Genomic DNA, 24,777 nt, shown 5'->3' on the forward strand with positions numbered 1-24,777 from the left:
ACTAAAAAACACAAAACAAACCTAAAAAACACAAAAAAACACAAAAAAAAGTTAAAAAAAAATTAAAGTTATAACTTTCATTTTCAAAATGTTTAACCCGAGGGCTAGGGGTAGAGGACGAGGGCGGGGACGTGGGCGTCCAACTACTGCAGGGGTCAGAGGCCGTGGTCCTGGGCGGGGTGAGACACCACCTGCTTATGAGGGAGCAGGGGAACGCCGCAGAGCTACACTCCCTAGGTTCATGTCTGAAGTTACTGGGACTCGTGGTAGAGCACTGTTGAGGCCAGAACAGTGCGAACAGGTGATGTCGTGGATTGTTGACAATGCTTCGAGCAATTTGTCCACCAGTCAGTCTTCCACGCAGTCCACCCATGTCACCGAAATCGGCACTCCTCCAGCTCCTGCACCTCAGCCTCCTCCCCCCAGTCTGCCCCCTCCCATGAAAATTTGGCATTTGAACCGGCATACTCTGAGGAACTTTTTTCTGGACCCTTCCCACAGTCACAAACCACTTGTCCGGTTGCTGCTGAGCAATTTTCCGATGCCCAGGTTTTCCACCAGTCGCAGTCTGTGGGTGATGATGACCTTCTTGACGTAGTAGAAGAAGTGTGTAAAGAGGTGTCCGACGATGAGGAGACACGGTTGTCAGACAGTGGTGAAGTTGTTGTCAGGGCAGGAAGTCCGAGGGGGGAGCAGACTGAGGGATCGGAGGATGATGAGGTGACAGACCCAAGCTGGGTTGAGAAGCCGGGTGAACACAGTGCTTCTGAGACGGAGGAGAGTCCTCGACCAGAACAGGTTGGAAGAGGCAGTGGTGGGGCCAGACGGAGAGGCAGGGCCAGAGCAGGTGCATCAGCGCCAATTGTGTCACGTAGTGAAGCTCCCGTGGCGAGGGCTCCCGCGACGAGGGCTAGATTTTCAGAAGTCTGGAGGTTCTTTAAGGAAACACCGGATGACCGATGGACTGTGGTGTGCAACCTTTGCCAAACCAGGATCAGCAGGGGTTCCACCACTACTAGCTTAACTACCACCAGTATGCGCAGGCATATGAATGCTAAACACCCCACTCAGTGGCACCAAGCCCGTTCACCTCCGGCTGTGTACACCACTGCTGCTTCCCCTGTGTCAGCTGATAGTCAGCCCCCTGCCCAGGACCCTGGCACAAAAACCCCATCATCGCCTCCACGATCCTCCACAGCATCCACCAGCGTTCAGCTCTCCATACCCCAGACGCTGGAGCGGAAACGGAAATATAGTGCAACCCACCCGCACGCCCAAGCCCTTAATGTCCACATCTCCAGATTGCTTAGCCTGGAGATGCTGCCCTATAGGCTAGTAGAGACCGAGGCCTTTCGCAACCTCATGGCGGCGGCTGCCCCTCGGTATTCGGTCCCCAGCCGCCACTACTTTTCCCGATGTGCCATCCCAGCCCTGCACCAGCACATGTAAGACAACATCATCCGTGCCCTGACCAACGCCGTTTCTGACAAGGTCCACCTGACCATGGACACGTGGACGAGTGCTGCCGGGCAGGGCCACTATATATTGCTGACATTGGGTTAACTTGGTGGAGACTGGGACAGAGTCTGACCCTGCGGCTGGTCATATACTGCCGACGCCGAGGATTGCGGGGCCTACCTCGGTCCAGGTCTTTCAGGCCTACTATGCCTCCTCCTCCTCCCACCCCTCCTCCTCCTCTGAACTACCATCCGTGGGCATGGCGCCATCAGTCGCTAGCTCTAGGCACAGCAGCAGTGCCGTCGCTAAGCGACAGCAGGCGGTGCTCAAACTGCTGAGCCTAGGCGATAAAAGGCACACCGCCCAAGAGCTATTACAGGGCATCACGGCGCAGACTGATCTGTGGCTGGCACCGCTGAACCTGAAGCCAGGCATGGTTGTGTGTGACAACGGCCGTAACCTGGTGGCGGCTCTGCAACTCGGCAGACTGACACATGTGCCATGCCTGGCCCATGTGTTAAATCTGATAGTTCAGCGTTTCCTCAAGACATACCCCAATCTGTCTGATTTGCTCACGAAGGTGCACCGCATCTGTGCGCATTTCAGGAAGTCCAGCACAGATGCTGCCACTCTCAGGGCAGCGCAGCGCCGCCTCCAACTGCCCGCTCACCGACTGTTGTGCGACGTGCCCACGAGGTGGAATTCAACATTAACCATGTTATCCAGAGTTTACCAGCAGCGCAGAGCGATTGTAGACTGCCAGATGTCAACTTCCACCAGAACTGGTAGTCAGGTCAGTCAGCTTCCTCAAGTCTACAATGAGGAGTGGACGTGGATGTCTGATATCTGTCAGGTGCTGAGTAACTTCGAGGAGTCAACACAGATGGTCAGTGGCGATGCCGCCATCATCAGCCTCACCATCCCGCTGCTCGGCCTGTTGAAAAACTCTCTGATCAGCATGAAATCGGAAGCTTTGCGCTCGTCACAAGAGACGGGGGAAGAAGATTCCCTTGTTGATAGCCAAAGCACCCTTAGGTCTGTTTCTCAGCGCATATCGGAGAAGGTGGAGTAGGATGAGGAGGAAGAGGAGGAGAATGTTGGCGAGACACAAGAGGGGAGTATAGCTCAGACCTTCACTGTTCAGCGTGTATGGGCAGAAGAAGAGGAGTTGGAGGAGGAGGAGATGGACAGTCAGGCCAGTGCTGGGAGTGAATTCTTGCAAGTTGGGACTCTGGCACAAATGGCAGATTTCATGCTAGGCTGTCTATTCCGTGACCCTCGCGTTCAAAGAATTTATTCCAGCACCGATTACTGGGGTATTCACTCTCCTGGACCCACGGTACAAGCAAAATCTTTCCACTCTCATCCCTGGAGAGGAAAGGAGTGTGAGAATGCATGAATACCAGCAGGCCCTGGTGCACAAGCTGAAACACTATTTCCCTTCTGACAGCGCTAGTGGCAGAGTGCGTAGTTCTGCGGGACAAGTAGCGAGGGAGAGTAGGCGAGCAGGCAGCTTGTCCAGCACTGGCAAAGGTACGCTTTACAAGGCTTTTGCCAGCTTTATGTCACCCCAGCAAGACACTGTCACCTGTCCCCAGTCTCGGCAGAGTAGGGCTGATCTTTACAGAAAGATGGTGAGGGAGTACGTAGCTGACCATACCATCGTCCTAAATGATCACACAGCTCCCTACAACTACTGGGTTTCAAAGCTGGACATGTGGCACGAACTGGCGCTGTACGCCTTGGAGGTTCTTGCCTGCCCTGCCGCTAGCGTGTTGTCCGTGCAGGATTTCAGTGCAGCTGGTGGCATCATCACCGATAAGCGTACACGCCTGTCTACTGACAGCGCTGACAGGCTGACGCTTATTAAGATGAATAAAGCCTGGATTTCTCATAATTTCCAATCTCCACCAGGTGAAGGAAGCTCAACCTGAATAATTTATCCACTCCTCCTCCTCCTCATTTTCCTCCTTCTCCTCCTCTTTGTACACTAAAGCAGAGGAAACTGGCTATTTTTTGACAGGGGCCCACTGGCTCTAGCTATAGTACTTTATGCATTTAATTTTTCTGGAGGGCCACCTACCCGGTCCTCTGTTTTAAACAATTTTTGGGAGTGCCACATACAGGCACTCAATCTATTCAATTTTTCTGGAGGGCCACCTACCTGCTCCTCTGGTTTGAAAACTTTTTTGGACTGCCACATACAGGCACTCAATCTATTTCATTTTTCTGGAGGGCCACCTACCTGCTCCTCTGGTTTGAAAACTTTTTTGGACTGCCACATACAGGCACTCAATCTATTCCATTTTTATGGAGGGCCACCTACCTGCTCCTCTGGTTTGAAAACTTTTTTGGACTGCCACATACAGGCACTCAATCTATGTCATTTTTATGGAGGGCCACCTACCTGCTCCTCTGGTTTGAAAACTTTTTTGGACTGCCACATACAGGCACTCAATCTATGTCATTTTTATGGAGGGCCACCTACCTGCTCCTCTGGTTTGAAAACTTTTTTGGACTGCCACATACAGGCACTCAATCTATTTCATTTTTCTGGAGGGCCACCTACCTGCTCCTCTGGTTTGAAAACTTTTTTGGACTGCCACATACAGGCACTCAATCTATTTCATTTTTCTGGAGGGCCACCTACCTGCTCCTCTGGTTTGAAAACTTTTTTGGACTGCCACATACAGGCACTCAATCTATTTCATTTTTCTGGAGGGCCACCTACCTGCTCCTCTGGTTTGAAAACTTTTTTGGACTGCCACATACAGGCACTCAATCTATTTCATTTTTCTGGAGGGCCACCTACCTGCTCCTCTGGTTTGAAAACTTTTTTGGACTGCCACATACAGGCACTCAATCTATTTCATTTTTCTGGAGGGCCACCTACCTGCTCCTCTGGTTTGAAAACTTTTTTGGACTGCCACATACAGGCACTATCCAAATTAAATTGTCTCCATAGCAGCCTCCACACGTTGTCTCCATTGCTACCTCCAAAAGTCGTCCATATAGCTGCCTCCATACATCGTCCCTTTATCAAACGAGGTGTGTCAGGCAGAAATTTGGGTTGTTTTCATGGATTCCACATCAAAGTTGTTAACTTTGTCGCCACCCTGCTGTGTTATCCACAAAATATACTGGCAAACTTTTACCATTTAGGGATATTATTTCAGCGCTTCTTGCGCATCTGTTTACATTCCCCTCACCCGCCATATCCCAAACTTATAAGAACGCTACTACACTTAACTTGGTGCACGCTGGGACCGAGTCTGACCCTGGGGCTGGTCATATACTGCCGACGCAGAGGATTGCAGGGCCTACCTCGGTCCAGGTCTCAAAGGCCTACTATACCTCCTCCTCCTCCCACCCCTCCTCCACCTCCTCCTCCTCCGATTTACCATCCGTGGCCATGGCGCCATCAGTCGGTAGCTCTAGGCACAGCAGCAGTGCCGTCGCTAAGCGACAGCAGGCGGTGCTCAAACTGCTGAGCCTAGGCGATAAAAAACACACCGCCCAAGAGCTATTACAGGGCATTCCACATCAAACTTGTTAACTTTGTCGCCACCCTGCTGTGTAATCCACAAAATATACTGGCAAACTTTTATCATTTACCAATATTATTTCAGCGCTTCTTGCGCATCTGTTTACATTCCCCTCACTCGCCATATCCCAAACTTATAAGAACGCTACTACACTTTATCTTATACAAAAGGTTCTTAGAAGTGCTGTTTGGGGAGTAGCCTAGAGACAGGGGCTTGGATTGGCGAAAGCTCGCCTTGAAGCGGAGCGCCAGCTCCATCCCAAGATCCAACTAACATAGTTTTAAGTGCAGCACCTTTAATCTACTACTAGTTCACTGCCTCCATAATAATAATAATAATAATCTTTATTTATATAGTGCCATCATATTCCGTAGCGCTTTACAAATCATAGGAAACAAATACAAATGTAATGTAACAGAGCACAACAATTGTATGGAACAACAGGAGTGAGGTCCCTGCTCGCCAGAGCTTACGGTTTATGAAGATGATGGGGTAACACGAGGTAAAAGAATTTTTAATGGTCAAGCCATTCTTCTTAGGGAATAGAACAAAATATAATAAATGGAATTGCTGTCGCTTGAACCACTCAGCCGTCACCAGGTCCAGGGTGAATGGGACTGCAGAGAAGTCTGGTGCCTGTTGGTTGCTGGATAACAGATGGGAGGACGACACAGGACGGGTTAGTAGAAGAGTTAAAACTTCATGCAGTTAATGAGTGTTATAGGCTTGCCTAAAGAAATGGGTTTTAAGAGCACGTTTGAAACTTTGGAGGTTAGGTATTAGTCTGAAAGTCCGGGGCAGAGCATTCCATAGAATTGGTGCAGCTCTAGAGAAGTCTTGGAGACGCGAGTGGGAGGTCCGCACTAGGGTAGAGGTTGATCTAAGATCACTGGCGGATCTAAGAGCACGGGTTGGGCGATAGACTGAGATAAGAGAGGAGAGGTAGGGGGGTGCAGCATTATACAGAGCTTTATGGATGAGGGTTATTATTTTAAACTGTATTCGAAAGGAGACTGGCAGCCAGTGCAGCGACTGGCATGAACTGTAGGCATACATGGTCCCCTTATCAAACGAGTATGTGTCAGGCAGAATTTTGGGTTGTTTTCATGGCTTCCACAACAAACTTGTTAACTTTGTCGCCACCCTGCTGTGTAATCCACAAAATATACTGGCAAACTTTTATCATTTACCAATATTATTTCAGCGCTTCATGCGCATCTGTTTACATTCCCCTCACCCGCCATATCCTAAACTTATAAGAACGCTACTACACTTGATCTTATACAAAAGGTTCTTAGAAGTGCTGTTTGGGGAGTAGCCTAGAGACAGGGGCTTGGATTGGCGAAAGCTCGCCTGGCAGCGGAGCGCTAGCTCCATGCCAAGATCCAACTAACATAGTTTTAACTGCAGCACCTTTAATCTACTACTAGTTCACTGCCTCCATACATGGTCCCCTTATCAAACGAGCTGTGTCAGGCAGAATTTTGGGTTGTTTTCATGGCTTCCATGTTAACTTTGTCGCCACCTTGCTGTGTAATCCACAAAATATACTGGCAAACTTTTATCATGTACCGATATTATTTGAGCGCTTCTTGCTCACCTCCTTTGGTTCCTCTCTGCCACCCATTGGTTTGAAGCCTGAGTCCATTTAGGGTATGTCGCCATGCCACTCTCTAGCCTGCCGCTGCTGCTGCTGCCTCTGCATGCCGTCCCCTATAGTGTCAGGGTCAATTATTGGATGTTTTAGATGCTATCTAGCTTCATTCTGTCACTCTGTCATGGCCATGCTGTTGCCCATAATTTTGGCATAATGGTGCGATTAAGCAGCCTCAGAGGCATCCATGCATGCTGCCCCTGCTGTTTCCTGTCCATTTCCGTGGTGTTTCCATCCTTTTCTGAGGTTCCCAGGTGTTTGGCCAAGCTTCCCTGTGCAGAGCCTTGGTCCCCTTGAAAAATGCTCGAGTCTCCCATTGACTTCAATGGGGCTCGTTATTCGAGACGAGCACTCGAGCATCGGGAAAAGTTCGTCTCGAATAACGAGTACCCGAGCATTTTAGTGCTCGCTCATCTCTAGTTATAATCGTTTTTTCAGAAAAAACACTATTTAGGGATTAACCAAGATATGATCCTGCATCAGTGTAGCTACAGCATTCTCAAGGTATGTTTGCTTCATAATGCATAAACTCAAATGGCAGGTTTCCTTTAAGTTCTTCTAGTAGTATAAATTTATATTTTCTAAAACTGTAACCATGTCACCATAACAAAGATCAACCAATTTTAGGTTATTTATCTGTGATATTCAATATAAAATTTTTGCTAAATCTGAGACTCATTTCTGCTGGAAAACATAAGCATTGCCATTTGGATAACATATTACTATATTTTGACAAAGAGGAAATAAAATAAGGCACTTAAAAAAAATGGCCATGCCAATGTGTCTGCCAATCTAAATGTCTTCACATCCACCATCTGTAAAAACAGTATCATTGCCATGTTTTCACTTTCCACAGTCATGGTTATAGGCAGATAGATGGGTTTCGTTCTGCCAACAAAATGGTCATTTCATGTCAACATGTTGTATCGCTTCTCTTTCCAGCCTGGACAATGGAAGCAATTCTCTGTTTTATTTGCATATAAAAATGCAGAAATTATAATTGTTTTTTCTAATTTTTGATGTGCTCAGTGCACAGTATAATTGACAAAACTCCAGACACTCTGTCCAGTTAATTCCAATTAATATGAGATTTACTGTCTGATATATGATTATTATAGAGGGTCCTATTTTAAGACTATAGGCAACTCTTTCTGCTATCAAAGTATATATAAAAATGTAAAATCAAGATTGATTTCATTACAAAAAAAAATTATATATAGTGTCGACTTCTACTTTTAGATTATTACTCATTAATTACTCTTCATAAACTAGTAAACACAATGCAGCACCGAAAGAGAAGAATTGAGAGGAAAAATGCAAACAACCATACAACAATTAATCAGTATTAGAATAGTCTTTATTAACTACAGAAATTCAGGCTATATACTACAGAGTGCTGGCAGGCTATATACTACACGGGGCTGGCAGGCTATAACTTACAGGGGGCTGGCAGGCTATATACTGGGAGGCTGTGACCAATGCATTTCCCACCCTCGGCTTATACTCAAGTCAGGTTTTCCAAGATTTTGGTGGTAAAACTAGGTACCTTGGCTTATACTCGGGTCGGCTTATACTCGGGTACATACGGTATATCATGCGTTTTTGAATTTATAGATTACAACCATGGCAGCAGTAACAAGCGCAGGTCCCTTTCCTTTCAGCATGCAGAGCTCATTGTCACTTCCATGTGGCAAGGTTACCCCCCGGCCTGGACCTCTCCATCGCTCCTGCTCTCCGATTAGGCCGTGCACCTGCTTCCTGTCTAGGCCTCGCGCTTCCCCGCTCTCTAGGGCACGTTGCTGGCTCTTCAAGTTTCAAAGGGCCAGCGTCCTCCTGATTGGCGTTGGTTTATCCGGTTTATCCTTCCTGCCTCGTCAGATCTTCAGCATTGTTTCTTGAAAGTGAAAGCCCTATCTTTGTTGCCTTAAGGAGCTTTTGTGGTTTCCGTACTAAGCTTTCCAGACGCTCCTGTGTCCTGTGTCTCCAGCGTTTCCAGATGCTCCTGTGTCTTCAACGTTTCTAGACGCTCCTGTGTCTCTAGCGTTTCCAGACGCTCCTGTGTTCTGTGTCTCCAGCGTTCCTGATGCTCCTGTGTTTCCAGCATTCACAGACGCTTCCAAGCCACCAGCTCTCCTCCGTGGGCCAGTCTGTTCCTGTCTGCCTGTGTCGTGTGCCAGCTCCTGCTTCCAAGTCATACTCCTGCTGTCACCCCCAGGCTCGGACTGTGGCCTGCATCGCCTCTTGCTCCCTGTTACCCTGGCTACCACCTGGTAGCATCCATGGAACGACCTGGTGGCACCCAGCCACAGCAAGACCATCCCGCTTTGTGGCAGGCTCTGGTGAAGACCAGGTGCCACTTAGACTCCAGTCCCAGGGGTACTGTCACAGCCGCACCTGTATGAATTGCGGGTACACCCGTGACCTTCCATCTGGCGTGGTTACCCCCCGGCCCAGACTTACCTCTCCAACGCTCCTGCTCTCCTATTAGGCCCTTCCCTTCCTGCCTCGCTGGATCTTCAGCATTGTTTCCTGTAAGTGAAAGCCCTATCTTTGTTGCCTTAAGAAATTTCTGTGGTTTCTGTACCAAGCTTCCCTAAGCTGTTCCTGGCCTGGCGTGAGATAGTCTCCAGCATTCCCAGACACTCCTGTGTTCCCAGTGTTTCCAGATGCTCCTGTGTCCCGTGTCTCCAGCGTTTCCAGACCCTCCTGTGTCTCTAGCGTTCCCAGACGCTCCTGTGTGTCTCCAGCGTTCCTGACGCTCCTGGTGGCTCCTGTTTTCTTAGCATTCCCAGACGCTTCCAAGCCACCATCTCTCTTTCATGGGCCAGTCTGTTCCTGTCTGCCTGTGTCGTGCGCCAGCTCCTGCTTCCAAGTTGTACTCCTGCTGTCACCCCCAGCCTTGGACTGTGGCCTGCATCGCCTCCTGCTCTCTTTTTCCCTGGTTGCTACCGCAGGCCTAATCACACCCCGTGAAACAACCTGGTGGCACCCCATCGCAGAAAAACCAGAGTGGCAGGCTCTGGTGAAAACCAGGTGGCACTTAGACTCCGGTCCAGGGTGTCGCTAGTATCTTCATCACCTTCCGCGGTGCTTCAGAGGGTCCACAGACTCTTCTTTACGAGACTCTCTGACAGTTCGTCCCTAAGCAAACTGTGACACTCATCGACATTAATTTTTCAGTGAGCAGGGCTATGAGCTGACTGAACTTTACCAAATCCAAAACCAACTGCCCAGGAGGTAAAACCAGAATACCAAATTTTTGGTTGTTAAACATGTAAACTAATTAGAAAAGTACCATCCTCTTTTCTACAGATAATAGATGTGGAGGAGGATACCAAAGAGATGGTGACCCTGGTGCTGCAGCCAGTACCAGGCCCACCAGCAGAAGCCCAGCTCCTGCAACAAATAACTTAAACAAATCAAAACCATAAGGTGAAAAAATACACAACACACAAGCCAAAATTGGATTCTAAAGTTTGCACACATTTGCGGTGTATACTGTGAAGCCAGCATGCAACACAATTCTGTCAGACACCGCTTCATAAATATGTCGTCAACTCCGACAAAGCAAATTGTGTAGCCACTTTAGCTACCTTATAAGGCAACCCCCTTAACATCAAGCAAGACTTTCAGGAAGCCTAATGACATGATGGGGGATCAACGCCAAACCAGTATAGCTATTCCAGAAGGAACAGATTCCCAACTTTAGACAGTGCTGTTTTGATGTGGTTGTATCTCTTCAGTACGATGAAGGAAACTGCTTTGGCTGAGTAAAAGGCTTTTGACTAGGGTCAGGAAGTAACAATTTGCCTTTTGAAGAATTTGCCGATTAAAGCAGCCCCACAGATTCTATGGAGAAGATTTATCACTGCTTCTACTCTGGTTTTCTGTACATACACTTTATATGGTTTTCTCAATTCCTATTCCTTTGGTTTTTATTCCCTGATCTTATGCCAGTCACCCCTTTCTCTCCCATGCACTGTGACTCTTATCAGTTTCCTATATACACTGTCTTCTTGCCCTGTACAAGTGTAGTCACCCTCCCACCGGTCTCTAGTTTAAACACTCCACCAACCTTCTAGACATTTTTTCCTCCAAAACAGCTGCACCCTCCCCATTGAGTTGATGCCCATCCCTACTGTAGAGCCTGTAGCCGTTAACAAAGTCATCCCAGTTCTCCATAAATCCAAACCCCTCCTTCCTACACCAACATTTGAGCCACTTATTTACCTCCTTAATCTCCCACTGCCTTTCTGGTGTGGCACATGATACAGGTTGTATTTCAGAAAAAACTACCTTTGAGGTTCTAGACCTAAGCTTATGGCCTAAGTCCTTGAAATCATTTTTAAGGACCTTCCACCTACCTTTTACTTTGTTATTGGTGCCAATGTGGACCATGACCACTGATTCCTTACCACCCCTTCGAGTAATCGGTCAACCCGATCCACAACATGCTGAACCCGAGCACCCGAACACTGTTCGGTATGAAATCTTCTCAGTAGCTCAGTGTGATTTTCATAATACATATATCCTGTTCTGTTCCAGCATCTCCTCCATGAAAGTGGAGGGGACTACAATAGTCTGCCATTAACATGGGGTGAAAAATACATTGAGGAATGAGAAATTAGAGGAATAAGATGAGACTTAAATTGATTTTTCCATTTGAAAAGTGGTCTCACTTTATGATCACTGTAATTTGACCTCTGACATGTTAAAAATTAAGGACAAATAAAAAACTTCAATCAATAAATATCATCTTCCTTAAGGGAAATAAATAGGCATGCAACTCCACTCTGTCCCAGAACCCATTTGGTAGCAATGACCTTACTATACCTGAGAATAAATGGGCCGTAGAGCCTTTGTGGTTCTGCATGTTCTTCTGTAGTAGAGAATTACCAGGGACTAACCCCATTCAAGTTCATGCAATTAGGTCTCTGGGAAATGATGGTACTGAGAACACAATGAAATGGCCCCATTACTACTACTGTTACTCTTGAGGTCAAATTGCCATTATTGTTCAGATGGAAATGCTAGTTTAAGGGTTATCGTTAAAACAACACATACATTTTTCCCTTCATCAGGTCACTAGCACAATAGATGTGAGTACATTTGTTATTTCATCTTCAATTCACTGTTTTATCAACAAGAGAAGGCAATCAACAAACCTCACAAACAAGGTCTGTGATACACCTAGGGTTGGGATCGGCCCTCTCAAGGACCAAGGGTGGGGCCAACGCACCAAAGGAAGACCAATCCATTTGTAGGGTGAAAGTAGGGGCTGTTTATATTATGAATTATTAGATTTTATTGATGATCTATCTTCCAAACCAGTTGCTCAGGTTTATTATGTATAGAGGAAGAGTATCCCTCAGTGTCATTATCTCTGGTGGGTCCATGGTATCCTAGTCCAACATTGCCCATTTCCTCTGCATATGAGGCAATCTTGTCTGCACACAATAAAGTCAAACTATGTCACTTCCTGTTTCAATGACCTATCAGCTGTCCTACACATCATACTCACATATAATAAGGCAAGGACATTCCTCACATTAATCTTAAAAAAATGGGTTTTTTTAAAAGTAGGAAAAATACTGACCCATATAAAATAATCCTGGAAACTACGAATGTAGGAACCAGCCAAACAGAATAATGGTTGCCAGAGAAATGTAAAATTCCCGTGTCTTCTCATAGTTGACTTACATTTTATATAATTATATGCCACCTTTTTGCTCAGTGAACAGATGCCAAAAAGCTACTGGCACAAAATTAATTAATTTCTCCAATGCCATGATTTTCTCAGTTATGCTGTGTTAATAAACCGTACTCAAGTCAAACAAGAGTGTTTCAGTATTCTCTCCCCAAATAGTGATTAATCTTCCATGTGTTTTGCATCAATATTTGCATAGTCTTTATAAAAAGAATAGAAAAATAACAGCAATGAGACACTTTCTGTTTTTCGCATGAAGATAACCTCTTGTTCACATCCTGTATAGAGGTCGTATGGATTTTATCAGGTTCCATTCCCATTATAAAATACAAAGTGCCAACTTTATGGTCATCTTGAGCTATATACATACGTTGCTGTTATTGATAAATGGTCAGACTAGATTAGGTTTCCAAGGCAAAAGCATAGGTTGCAATGCGATAGGGATAATTTTTCACCAGATAAGCCCTTTAAGATGAGAATACTCCAGCATAACATAAGAACTTAGACCAACACAACTTCGGTCTGGACTGTAAAATTTGCTGTGCCATGGCCTCTCTAACACAAAGTGAATGAGAGGCTGTAAAATGCGTACCCATCCAGTGCTGTAATTTCTATACTCTAGTTCAGTGGTGGCGAACCTATGGCACTGGTGCCAGAGGCGGCACTCGGAGTCCTCTCTGTGGGCACCCGGGCCTTCGCCCCGTCATGAACTTCACCAGACAGGACTCAAAGAATCTTCCTATAGAATCTTCCTACAATGATATGGGAATTTGCCCTCCTCCTTTCAACTGCGTTGGTGTCTTTAGGAGGCTGAACGATTGCAAGCTGTCAAAGAACAAGGAGAAATAAATTAATGCTTAAATTTCTGCGCTGGCACTTTGCTATAAATAAGTGGCTTTTGGTTGAAGTTTGGGAACTCAGGCTCTAAAAGGTTCGCCATCAATGCTCTAGTTGGGCAGTGTTATCCAGTGCGTTATTCCTGTAGGCTGTCTTCTGAGAGAGCATACATCCAGGTCAGAGGCTTGAGAAACAGCCCATTGCCTGCCTTGTTCGGCTTCCTCCACGCTGTTTGCCACATGGAACATTGAAGCTGTTTTTTGCTGCATCCGATCTGGTGAGTGCCACTATCTTTTCCTAGTTTTTATTGATTATAACATCCAGAGTTATTCTATAGTATTATAGTAGTATCATAGTATAATAGTATCATAGTACTGTGCAACCTTTACAACCTGTGCAACCTTTACAATATGCGATTTGCACATTTTATTGAATTTGATGGAAAATCCCCATATCTCCTCTGTAGTATGGCAGTATATGATAGGATCAATCAAACAACCTAGAATTAAAGTACCCTAGGGGGTCTGAAAAATAGTAAAAATAAAAAAAAGTTTAAACAAAAAATTCTAATCACCCCCTTTCCCTAGAACTGATAAACAGTAAAAATAATAAACACATTAGGTATCGCCATGTCCAAAAATGCCCAAGATAAAAACATTAAACAAAATATAATAATGTCTTTTTACTGTGTTAAACCCTGTAACAGAAAATAGCAACCACATTTGAAAAATATAAAAAACTCTATAAAAAGTGATCATAGGGCTGTATAGTCCTAAAAATGGTAATATTGAAAACTTCATCAAAAGATGCACAAAATGACACCCACAGCTCTTTACACCATAGTATAAAAAAGTTATTAGCGCCAGAAGATGGCAAAATCAAAAAACTATTTTTTGTATAGGAGGTTTTAATTTTTGTAAATGTATGAAAACATTATAAAACCTATACAAAGAATGAAGTAGACATGTAATTTGGGGAGCACAGTGTAAGTCGTAAAATCCAAGCCCACAAGAAAACTGTGCAAATTTTTTCTGCATTTGGAATTTTTTCCCTGCTTCCCAGCAAACGGCATGGAATATTAAATACCATCACTAAAAGTGAAGTGTAATTTATTACACAGAAAACAAGCCATCACAGAGCTCTTTACATGTAAAAATAAAAAAAGTTATAGATTTTTGAAGGTGGGGAGTGAAAATGGAAATGAAAAACACAAAAAAGGGCCAGGTCAATAAGGAGTTAAACTCCCAGGTCTGTAGTTTCCAGGATTGAATTTTGATCCTTTTTTGTATATTGGCACCACATTTGCTATAAAAAAAATGGAGCCATTTGTCCCACTATTAAGGATCTTCTACTTCTATTAAAACAAAAAAAAATTGATAATAAACAAACTTGATGCTTCAGAATAACAGGAAATATGAGATGATCATACTGCAGTTCTGACATTTGAGCGGGTGTTATTCTGAGAGAACCATCCCTTTAATAAAGGTCAACTTCTCTTTTTCTCCACATAAAGGCTGATTGACATGATCTGCTTATTTCTGAAAATATTAGACAATTTTTGCCTTCACTGAGAACCAAATCATGTGTCTCTATTATATCGAAAAAAGGAGATAGCGAAGCCTAAAATGGTCTTGTGCTTTTCTTCTTGCGCTGTGAAAGGGCTCTGTCTTTTCATGCATTACTTATATGCTATAGAGATTTCCCGCTGTCTAGGAAAATCCATTTCACAAAATAAGACATTTATAGAAAAATACAATACAAATCATAGCTGACATAATTCAAAATGTGAACACGACACAAAGAGACAGCATGCATCGCCAGGATCCTCAGTCATTCTAATTTATGATAAACTTCCAATGAGAAGTCAAAGAAACACAATACACAATTCTACAAAAGATGCTCTAATATCATTTTTTTAACCTTAGTTTAGCCTTCTTTTCCATCTCGGTTTCATTTGTACTTTGTACTTTAGCTGAGTTTTTATTTTATTTTCATTTGTTTTTAAGAGAGGAAAAAAAATCCTTTGCCAGAGTTGCCTTTTTGCTTCTTTCCATATGAAAAATATGTTTCAAACATATCATTAGATTTTATTTTGTTATATGTATTTTTATACATGATGGATACAACCAGTGTCACAATTTAGATCATTGAACCCTCCATGAAGCCCTAAGAAACTAGTAGCCTCCAAAATGGATTGTCTTTTTCTGTACCACACATGTCCAGTATGGGGTTGCAGCCTGAGCCCACCGGAGTATGTTCTGGTCCTTTGATATACCAGCCCAACACTGAGTGCCTATTTTGGTGGCACATTGGGGCTATTTACTAAGGTCCTGTAGCCGCATTTTTGTTGGGTTTTCCGACATTTTTGGGGATCGCGCCAGGGATTGAGTCGCACGTGATTGGATTGTGTCACAATTGCGCCGGCTTGCACGTGACACAAATCAGTCTGATGGACAATCCGACGGATTCTGACAGCGTGCAGGATTTAACATTTAAATTTGTGTTGCAAGCCAAGCACTTACATGCAGCGGGATGAAGATGGTGTACTCCGGCGCACCCTATCAGGGAAGCGACACATGCAGGATCTCGGGTGCATGATCTTTGTAAATCACGCCAGCTGTGCAGGATCGTCAGACAACGCACCTCAGGGATGGAGTAAGTAAATGTGCCCCATTGTGTGCATAATATGTGGATTGTGTAGATGTTACTGTACAGGTAGAGGGGCGGGATAGTTGAGTTGTCCCCATGAGTTATGGTCAATGATGGATGCTAAGATATGGAGAAGCCACTTATTATTGTAAACATTGAAACTAGTGTGTGAACATACCGAGATCCCCATGAGAGATCTCTAATCGTGTTATCATAGTAATGTGAACATTTTTAGTAAAGCCAGAAATGGCCTCCAATTTGGAGCATTCTGGCTGTCAAAATCCTATGCTGTCTGGCACTGTACCATTTTTCTACTTTTTGTTTTAATTTTTCTCTGGGCCAAGGTTCCATTGGGAGAGTTACAGTACCTGGATCTATACTCAGGATGCCTAGTGGCTGCTAACCGAGGATCCGATTCTATATGTCTTTTTCATTATCTATAGAGGGAGCGTTCTGCTTTGGGAATGGGGCTGATAATACCACCTTAGACGATTACCCACTTTCCTATAGCTGTATCCCACACAGGATTGTCCTTCTGCTCTTTATCTTCCTCTTCTTTTAATATTTTAAACAGTTAAAAGTAATGTACTGATTCCAATATATACATATGAAATATTTTTCTTCCTCTTGTTAAATGAAAGGGAACACATAAGATGTTGTTGCTCTATAAACCAGCTTTTCCTATGGTGTCCCTTACTAAGCTTTTGGTTAGTGAAATGCCAACTTTTGAAACCTCAGATACAAATTTACCTTAACTAGTCATGTTTCTAGTCAAAGTTTTTGACATGTGAGGTCACACGGAGATCGTGTCTCACCTCTGGGAGATAAATACAGAACGGAGGGCAGAACCCTAGTGTAATACTGCGTGGATACAGAAATGGAACAATAGTGATAAAACTCTCACCTGGTGTCCGGTGAGAGTAAGCCTGTAATATGGGTGGCAGCCGGTCCGATGAAACTCCACGTCGAGTCCTGACCAGGAATCCCAAGGAACGCGGGAGATAGATGCGGAAGCCCGTAGATGAATGATGATGAGATGGACCGGCGCTCAAAAGGTGCCTGATGAAAGCTCCGGTACGAGGCTTAAACGCATCGCACATTAACAATAAAGAATTGAAAATAGCCTAAGGCTCCAACTATTCTCTGGACTTTTGAGCGCTGGTCCATCTCATCATTATTCATCTACGGACTTCTGCATCTAGTCAAAGCTTTGAAATGTATATGATAAATGTTATTAGTTATCATACACTTTTAGTAAAATTCTAATTATGATAAATAAGCTCATATTGAAGAAGTCGGAATCAGAGCTAGACTTGGGTTAAAGAGGTCCTGTCACCCCCGAAAAATACCCCCACCAAATATGTTCCCCTTAATCCTGTCCCCAGTCCCTATATATTAATTAAATTTTTATTAAAATGTGTGTGTGCAAACTTAGTTTTAAACGAACCGACCTCGTAACAAATAAGAGTTCGGATCATGGTACAGGTCGTATTCATGCATGCATTGCGCATCGTTGCCGGCTCTATGCAATGCGGCACGCTGACAGCGGCTGCAGAGGGGCTTAATCACAGTGCTGGCCGAACATTCAACCGGCGCTGTGAATAAGCCCCTCATGCGCTGCTGCCGGCGATTCTTACAGGTCCCTGACGGACATGGGGCGTGGAGGGGATGTGTCGGCCGGATCGTTTAAAACTAAGTTTGCACACACAAATTTTTATAAAAATTGAATAAATATTTAGGGTCTGGGGACAGCATTAGGGGGAATATATTTGGTGGGGGTATTTTTCGGGGGTGACAGGTCCTCTTTAAGTATGGAAAAATAGCATCATAGGAGAAGAAGTTGGACTTGATGCCCCAACTACCACTAATTTATTGAACCCGTGGACAGTTGTCACACTAGACACTATTCTGTATATTTACTGTAGTTTTACTACGGACACTGCAACCCTATATGTTGAGAGAAGGAATGTATACAGGTCCCTATCTATAGAATCTCTATTGTAAGCCATATTTAGAGCATAAAAGAATACGCTGTAAATTACTCCCTAATCTGTGTTACACTGTAAAAGAAAAGGACAAGTAAAAATAAATGGTTTATTCTGGGTCTGGGAGAAATCTCATAATGAAACTACTACTGAATAGTGGTAATGATTTTCTTCAGATAATTCAGTCCAAGATCATTATTCATTGTCCTAATTGCTAATGTTTTGTGGGAAACAAAAAGCATCAAATTGAACTTCATTACATTTTTCCTTTACAATGATCATTATTCTTGGCATTTTAGTTTTTGTTAATAGTGTCTATTGCAGCTCTCGTCTGATGGTAAGATAATGACTTGGTATTTCACTTGGTAATTTCGGTGCAATATGTTGTTGCCCCTAATGCAATAATAAACAAGGAGGCAAAGCTGCAAATACTTTATACTGCCAGATCTGAGCTTTTTTTTGGTTGGTGAAAGTTTCTAGTAATCTTATAAATTCCATAATTCATGGTTGCCAGATTGGGTCTGGAAATATAGAGTAACATAGTTATCAGATAATGAGACAAAACCACATTGTCAGGATTGCTGATGCAATTATATATGTGCAACATTCCCCACTAGGGCCTAACCTTTTCTGGCTTGCGGCAGTTTGATACCTTAGGTACCGGAGTGGCTGGTGGAGCGTGGCCTAGCACTCGTTTGCGGTCATGGTGCTGGGTAACAGGGGATGAGGCCTCATCTACAGCCTGGCAGCTATCTGAAAATTGGAATCATAGTACAGGAGGCAAAGGGTGAAGTTGTAGGATGTTTCTCCTGGGGAAACCCCGATGTAGATACAGGGATCCCTGGTGGTGGTAAACCCTCGGTGTTCTCAACCTTACACAGGGATCACTCGGAAACAAGGGATGCCAAGCATTAAACTTACAGATTGTTCCTGCTGTTTTGGCTGTTGCTGTGTTCCTGAATAAACAATCAATTTGTTCGAGGTGGCTGGATGATGTTCTGCAGGAGTTGCTCACAGCCTGGTATGGGTAGTTTCAGGCTGGAGATCTCAATGGCTTCTTCAGCAGCAGGGTTCAGAGGCAGGTCCTGGTATATCTCTGGGTCCTGCAGAGCTTAGTTGTAAGCTGGGTGTCTGGGCGGCAAGCTTCAGACCTATGTGCTCTTTATTCCATCCTGGGCAGTAAGAGAGAGAGCTTTCCAGCCACAAGGATCATGTGGAGGAAGTGGCAACTGACGGAAGTCATGGAAGATGTGTAAAACACAAGCATCACTGCCAGGCACTTCCACCAAACGTTCAGTCAGTGGCCATTTCTGCTGGGGGAAAATGGAGGTGCAAGTAGAAGAAATGCTGTTGCCAGGAACCACTACACCTTCAGTCCGCTCATCCTCCTCATTAGCTAAATTCCCCTATTATCTTCTCTGATGCCCCTCCCAAAAAATGTTCAACCCCCTTTTTCCCCATTAGCATGTACTCTACTGGTCCCAAGGCAACAAAAAGTTTGAGCACCACAGCTCCAATAACACCTGAAGACAACAATATGATTAAGGTAAATCTAAACAGGCTAAACATGGATGACACACTTTAAAGATTTTGTGGTTGTATGGGCAACTCAAGTTTTTAAAATTTTGTTTCAGGAACATGGAAGAAAAGTCCCTATGCAAAGTAGATGACTAGTTGGTCCAGGCAATGATAATCGGATGTGTGCAATCAACATTGGAATGTTTCATTTCAGTGTCAGCAAGTAAATTCACAAAGATTTCAAACTTTTTTATTCTTATAAGTGACTATACGAATCTTATTCAGTAAGGCTACATTCACATGATGTATGCCTGCCGTACCGTAGTACGGCGGGCATACATCGGCGCTGCGGAGAGGAGCAGAGGATGAGCGCTGCTCACCCCCACCCCTCTCCATAGGGAGATACAGCGCACGGCGCCGTATCACGGGAAAAGATAGGACATGTCCTATCTTTTCCCGTGCTACAGAGCGCTACGGTGCCGCACGTGTGCAGCACCGTACCGCTCCCGTACAGGGCCGTGAGCCCATAGGAGTGTATGGGGGACGTATATCGGCCGTATATACATCGGCCTTATATACGTCCCCCATACATGTGTGAATGTAGCCTAATTCTGATTTATTATTTATTACATAAAAAAAACTGAAAACTCCTTTAAGGCTTCAATTTCAGATGCAAGTACCAGCTAATTCTTTGAAATATCAAGTGTTATTAGAGGCAAGGAACAAAGCAGGTGGCAAAGTAATGTCTTATCTGCAATGGTTATAAATGCATAGGAATTAAAGCGAGCTCTCTTTGATCTTTTCCTGCTGCCTCCAAGGATTACAAATAAGGAATAATCAAATAATATATTACATTTATGGCATTGTGTTTCTTCCTCGCGGCTGCTTATCGGGCAATCAATAAATTAGCAGTCACTTTGCAGCACAGGTTATTTGTGCCATCTGTTCCCTGTAAATATAAAAACAATAAAATATTTTCTTATAGTACAGGCAGAAATTGAATAACGAAAATTTAATGGCAGCATTGAATACTGATTTATAGTATTACTCATAATTTTATTTATGAATGTAGAACAGACAACTAACTATAATGTGCAGATTAGCTGCTCCCCTTAAGCCTCAACATTTATAAAGTGCCACCTTCTTGATGTACTTAATGGGTGTAATTTATCATTAGGCCGGATTCTTGCAACCATTCTATGTCTGTCTTTGGAGTTCTGATGGAGTCAGATTCATTGGGGGTATCATAGTATCATCTAATATATAAAGCTGAGTGTATATGTGTCTGCTAAAGGAATCTGCACCATCGCTTTTACAATCACCATATTTTGCACAGCCACTCTCTGTGAACACCATAGACTATGTTTTGAGCCAAAATTTTTACCCCGCACTATCCAAAATACACTTATTACCCACCATATACAGGAGCCATCATCTGCTGCTGCTGTGGCAGTTGGAAGCTGAGCCGTCATTGGTTGCTGTTCTGCCACAGGTCATTAATATGAGCTCTGAGCTTTGATTGGTTACTATAGGCAATCAGTATAAGACGCTTATGTGTGAGGTAAGATGGAGAGAGATACAGAGATAGGGCGAGATTTACCAGAAATGTCTGAGGTAAAACTGTTCCAGTTGCCCATGGAAACCAATCAGTGATCAGCTGTAATTTTTATAAACAGCTGTGCAAAAATTAAACTTGAGCTCTGGTTGGTTGCCATGGCAGGGTGGAGAAGTTCTGCTTTCAGACACTTCTGATAAATCTCCCCAGACAAAGTGACAGTCAGAGACACTGAAAGACGGTTAGAGATGTTAACTCAAGGGGACGGTCAGAGACAGTCACTCAAAGAGATGGTCAGAAACAGTCACTCAAAGAGACAGTCAGAGACAGTCAATGACAATCACTGAAAGAGACAGTCAGAGACAGTCACCGAAAGAGATGATCCAGACGGTCACTGAAAGAGACAGTCAGAGACAGTCACTGAAAGAGACAGTCAGGGACAATCACTGAAATAGACAGTCAGAAACATTCACTCAAAGAGACAGTCAGAGATAATCACTGAAAGAGATGGTCAGAAACAGACACTGAAATAGACAGCCACTGAAAGAGACAGTCATAGACATTTACTTAAAGAGACAGTCAGAGACAGTCACTGAAAGAGACAGAGATGGTCACTAAAAGAGAAGATCAGACAGTCATTGAAAGAGATGGTCAGACAGTTACTTAAAGAGACAGTTAGAGACACTCACTGATAGAGACGGTCAGAGACAGAGAAGGTCAGAGACAGAGACATAAGGTGACAGATGGTCAGTTACAGTTATAGTGACACATAGAGAATCAGAGAGAGAGACCATCAGAGAGAAATAGATACATATATCCTGTTATCCCATACATAACCCATTCTATTATGTCATAGTTAAGAGAAGTTATTTCTTATCCCAGGCAGTGCTGGGATCTACAGCTAGTAGTATGTAAGGCTGAAAAAGTTCATCATGTCCAACCTATAAGAATTAAACAAATGTTTTTTCTCCATAACCTGTGATATATTTGGCATTCGGATGGTAAAATCAGATCAAAGTCCAAAGGAGCCTCACCCACTTTGTTTTGAATTACGTCTCATGGCCTAGGTAGATGGATCAATCAGGACACATCGGTCACATTGGTCTTCCATTCCAGTAGAGACTGGTTTATGCCAGAAGCCATTGTGGTTCTTATGCCCAATTCTAGCTGATGGGGCTTGCAGAACTGAGATCTGTGAATGACTACACATGGCAGTACTAAGCATACAGAAGGATGGCAAGATCTGTGCCAAATGCTGTTAGGGAAGGTAGGGGTTTAGCATGGGGAGTGGTATCAACCATGATCAAAACTGTATAGACAAAAAATGGAACATGGAAAGAATCTGGACTGATTACCTGTCTTACAATCCATCTTACAATACAGAATGTTCACACAAAAAACGGTTTTACAAATGTCCGCAGCAGTCAAATAACAGAATAAGTATCGGTATTTCATGTTCAGTATATCTTATTAAACCTGGCTACACTATCAATTTAGACTAGGCCTGTGTTCGCGAAAATGGTTCCTCTTCGTGAAAAGTTTGTTAAGACCTCATAAACAATAGATGGCTGGTTGGTCCTATTGAAATCAGTGGGTAGGATGCAAATCGGTTGTTAATAAAACAGCCACTTTGAGAAAAAGTGGAAAATACCCACATTGTCCCCACATGCTTCACTCTGTATTTATGTGTATCTATTATCTTGGTGTGACACTACAAACATCTATATACCCTTGGTAACCAGGGGAGCAATGATTTTCACAAATAAACTTTATAGATTATTTCTAAAAAAAAGTTAGAATCCCTCCAAAAGTTGCTGTTTGTTAAAAATTAATATTTGGGGGAGATGTGTCTCTTAAATGACTTATTTTTTCAGTTACATATTTCAATTGTCCAATATTTTTTTAAATCCGATAAAAGCCAAAAGAATAATGAAGCCATTACACAAACTTTCCTCAATACCTGGAGTTTCTTAAGATTATCCATCATGTATCTGATGTCATACTGTATAGCAGAAAACTGCTTACTGCGGCTATAAAAAGAAAGATCTTAGAGGTTATGAAAAAGAAGCTATCATTTCCAACATCGGCAGGCTGGTAATTTCCATACTTTCATGTCATGATTTGTAGCTGATGACAATTCTTAGCACCTATTAAAAAGAGATAAAACTGCATCTTATCATTTCCAGGGTATATTTAGCCTTACGTATCTGAGACTGAGTTACAATATATTGGCTTTTATGGACATCAGGTAGAACATCTTTAACTTTCCTCTGCTCAATCCATTCCAGGACCCTACAGTATATCAACTCTAAAACTACAAAACAGTTGAACAAACGATTTACATAAAATTATAAATTTTTTCTTCTTCTTGAAAGTAGTAGTGTATGAAAACTAAATTTAAAAAAGTTTGACAATTTACTCCTATATGGAGTGAAAAGATCATAAATTGCAAAAAGGTACCTCAATTTTTTTCATCTATTTAAAGTTTTTAGAATTTTAACATACACCTTTAACATGGGGGGTGCAACACATTTCTGTCGGACTTTGCATTTTAAATAACACAATTTGTGTCGCATGAAGAATAGTACAGTTGCGACACAAAAGGGTCGTGTGCACCACATATGTGGAGCGGACACGTCTAAAATACATGTGCAAGCAGTATACACATGATAGAATGTGCAAAGTCAGAAAACTGGCGCACGGATCTTAGTAAATGTGACCCATGATCTTTCCTCCACCTAAGGCATACTTCCCAACAGACCTAAAAGTCAAAAACATTGCTCCACACTCTCCCTGATACCCTGAAGTCCGCTGCCATGGAGTCATCTTTGAATCTTCCTTTTCCTTAAAGCCTCACATCCAGGCCCTTGCTACAACCGGCCACCTCCATCTCAAGAACATCTGTTGCATCTTACTGGACTCTGTACTAGACTATGCCCTCATCATTTCCTGTTTGGACTACTTTAATATTCTCTGTGCTCCCCAGCTAACTCTCCAATGCCTCTCTATCCTAAACCCTGCTGCCTACCTAATTCATCTGACTCGCCACTTCTCCTCTTCCTCAATTTTTTCTCCTCTGATTATCCTTTGCAAATTCAGGTTAAAATATTAACCATGACTTACAAAGCTGTCCATAATTGGTCCCCTCCATACATCTCTGAACTCATCTTCCAATTCTGACCTACATGTAATCTATGTTTCTCACAGGACCTTCTTCTTCACTCTAGTCTCCAGGACTTCTCCTGAGCACCTTCCAAACTTTTGAATATAACCTGAAAACTCATCTGTTTAGGATTGCCTACAACTTACAATAACCCTATTGCTATGATCCCTCACCGCATTTCTCACATCCCTGTAGCTTTTGTATTTTGTACTTGCATTTGTTCATGTCTTCATGTAATGTATGTGGACCCCTTATTGATTATATAACACCATGGAATAAATGGTGCTCTATAAATAAATTATAATAATACTCTCTTCAACAAGTACATTTAAATTTGATGTACAATAAAACATGCAGGAATACCATGATTGTTGGCACAAAAGAGCAGCCTGGCTAATTATAACCCTAACGCATGGTGGCTCAGTGGTTAACACTATAGCCTTGCAACACTGGAGTCCTGGGATTCAAGTCCTATCCAGGTCAACATCTGCAAAGAGCTTGTATGTTCTCTCTGTGTTTGTGTGGATTTTCTCCCACACTCCAAAACATACAGGTTGATTAGATTGTGAGCCTAAATACAGAGTACAGGCCAAAGAGGGGCATGAAGCATTGAACACCTTTTGTCATGGTAATTCTATAGGTATATTAGTTTACATTTGCAAAACCAAGTGATTTAGCACAAGCAGTTCCAGTATATTTTCTCTTT

Source organism: Engystomops pustulosus, chromosome 8, assembly GCF_040894005.1.
Source record: "Engystomops pustulosus chromosome 8, aEngPut4.maternal, whole genome shotgun sequence".
NCBI classification, from domain to species: Eukaryota; Metazoa; Chordata; class Amphibia; order Anura; family Leptodactylidae; genus Engystomops; species Engystomops pustulosus.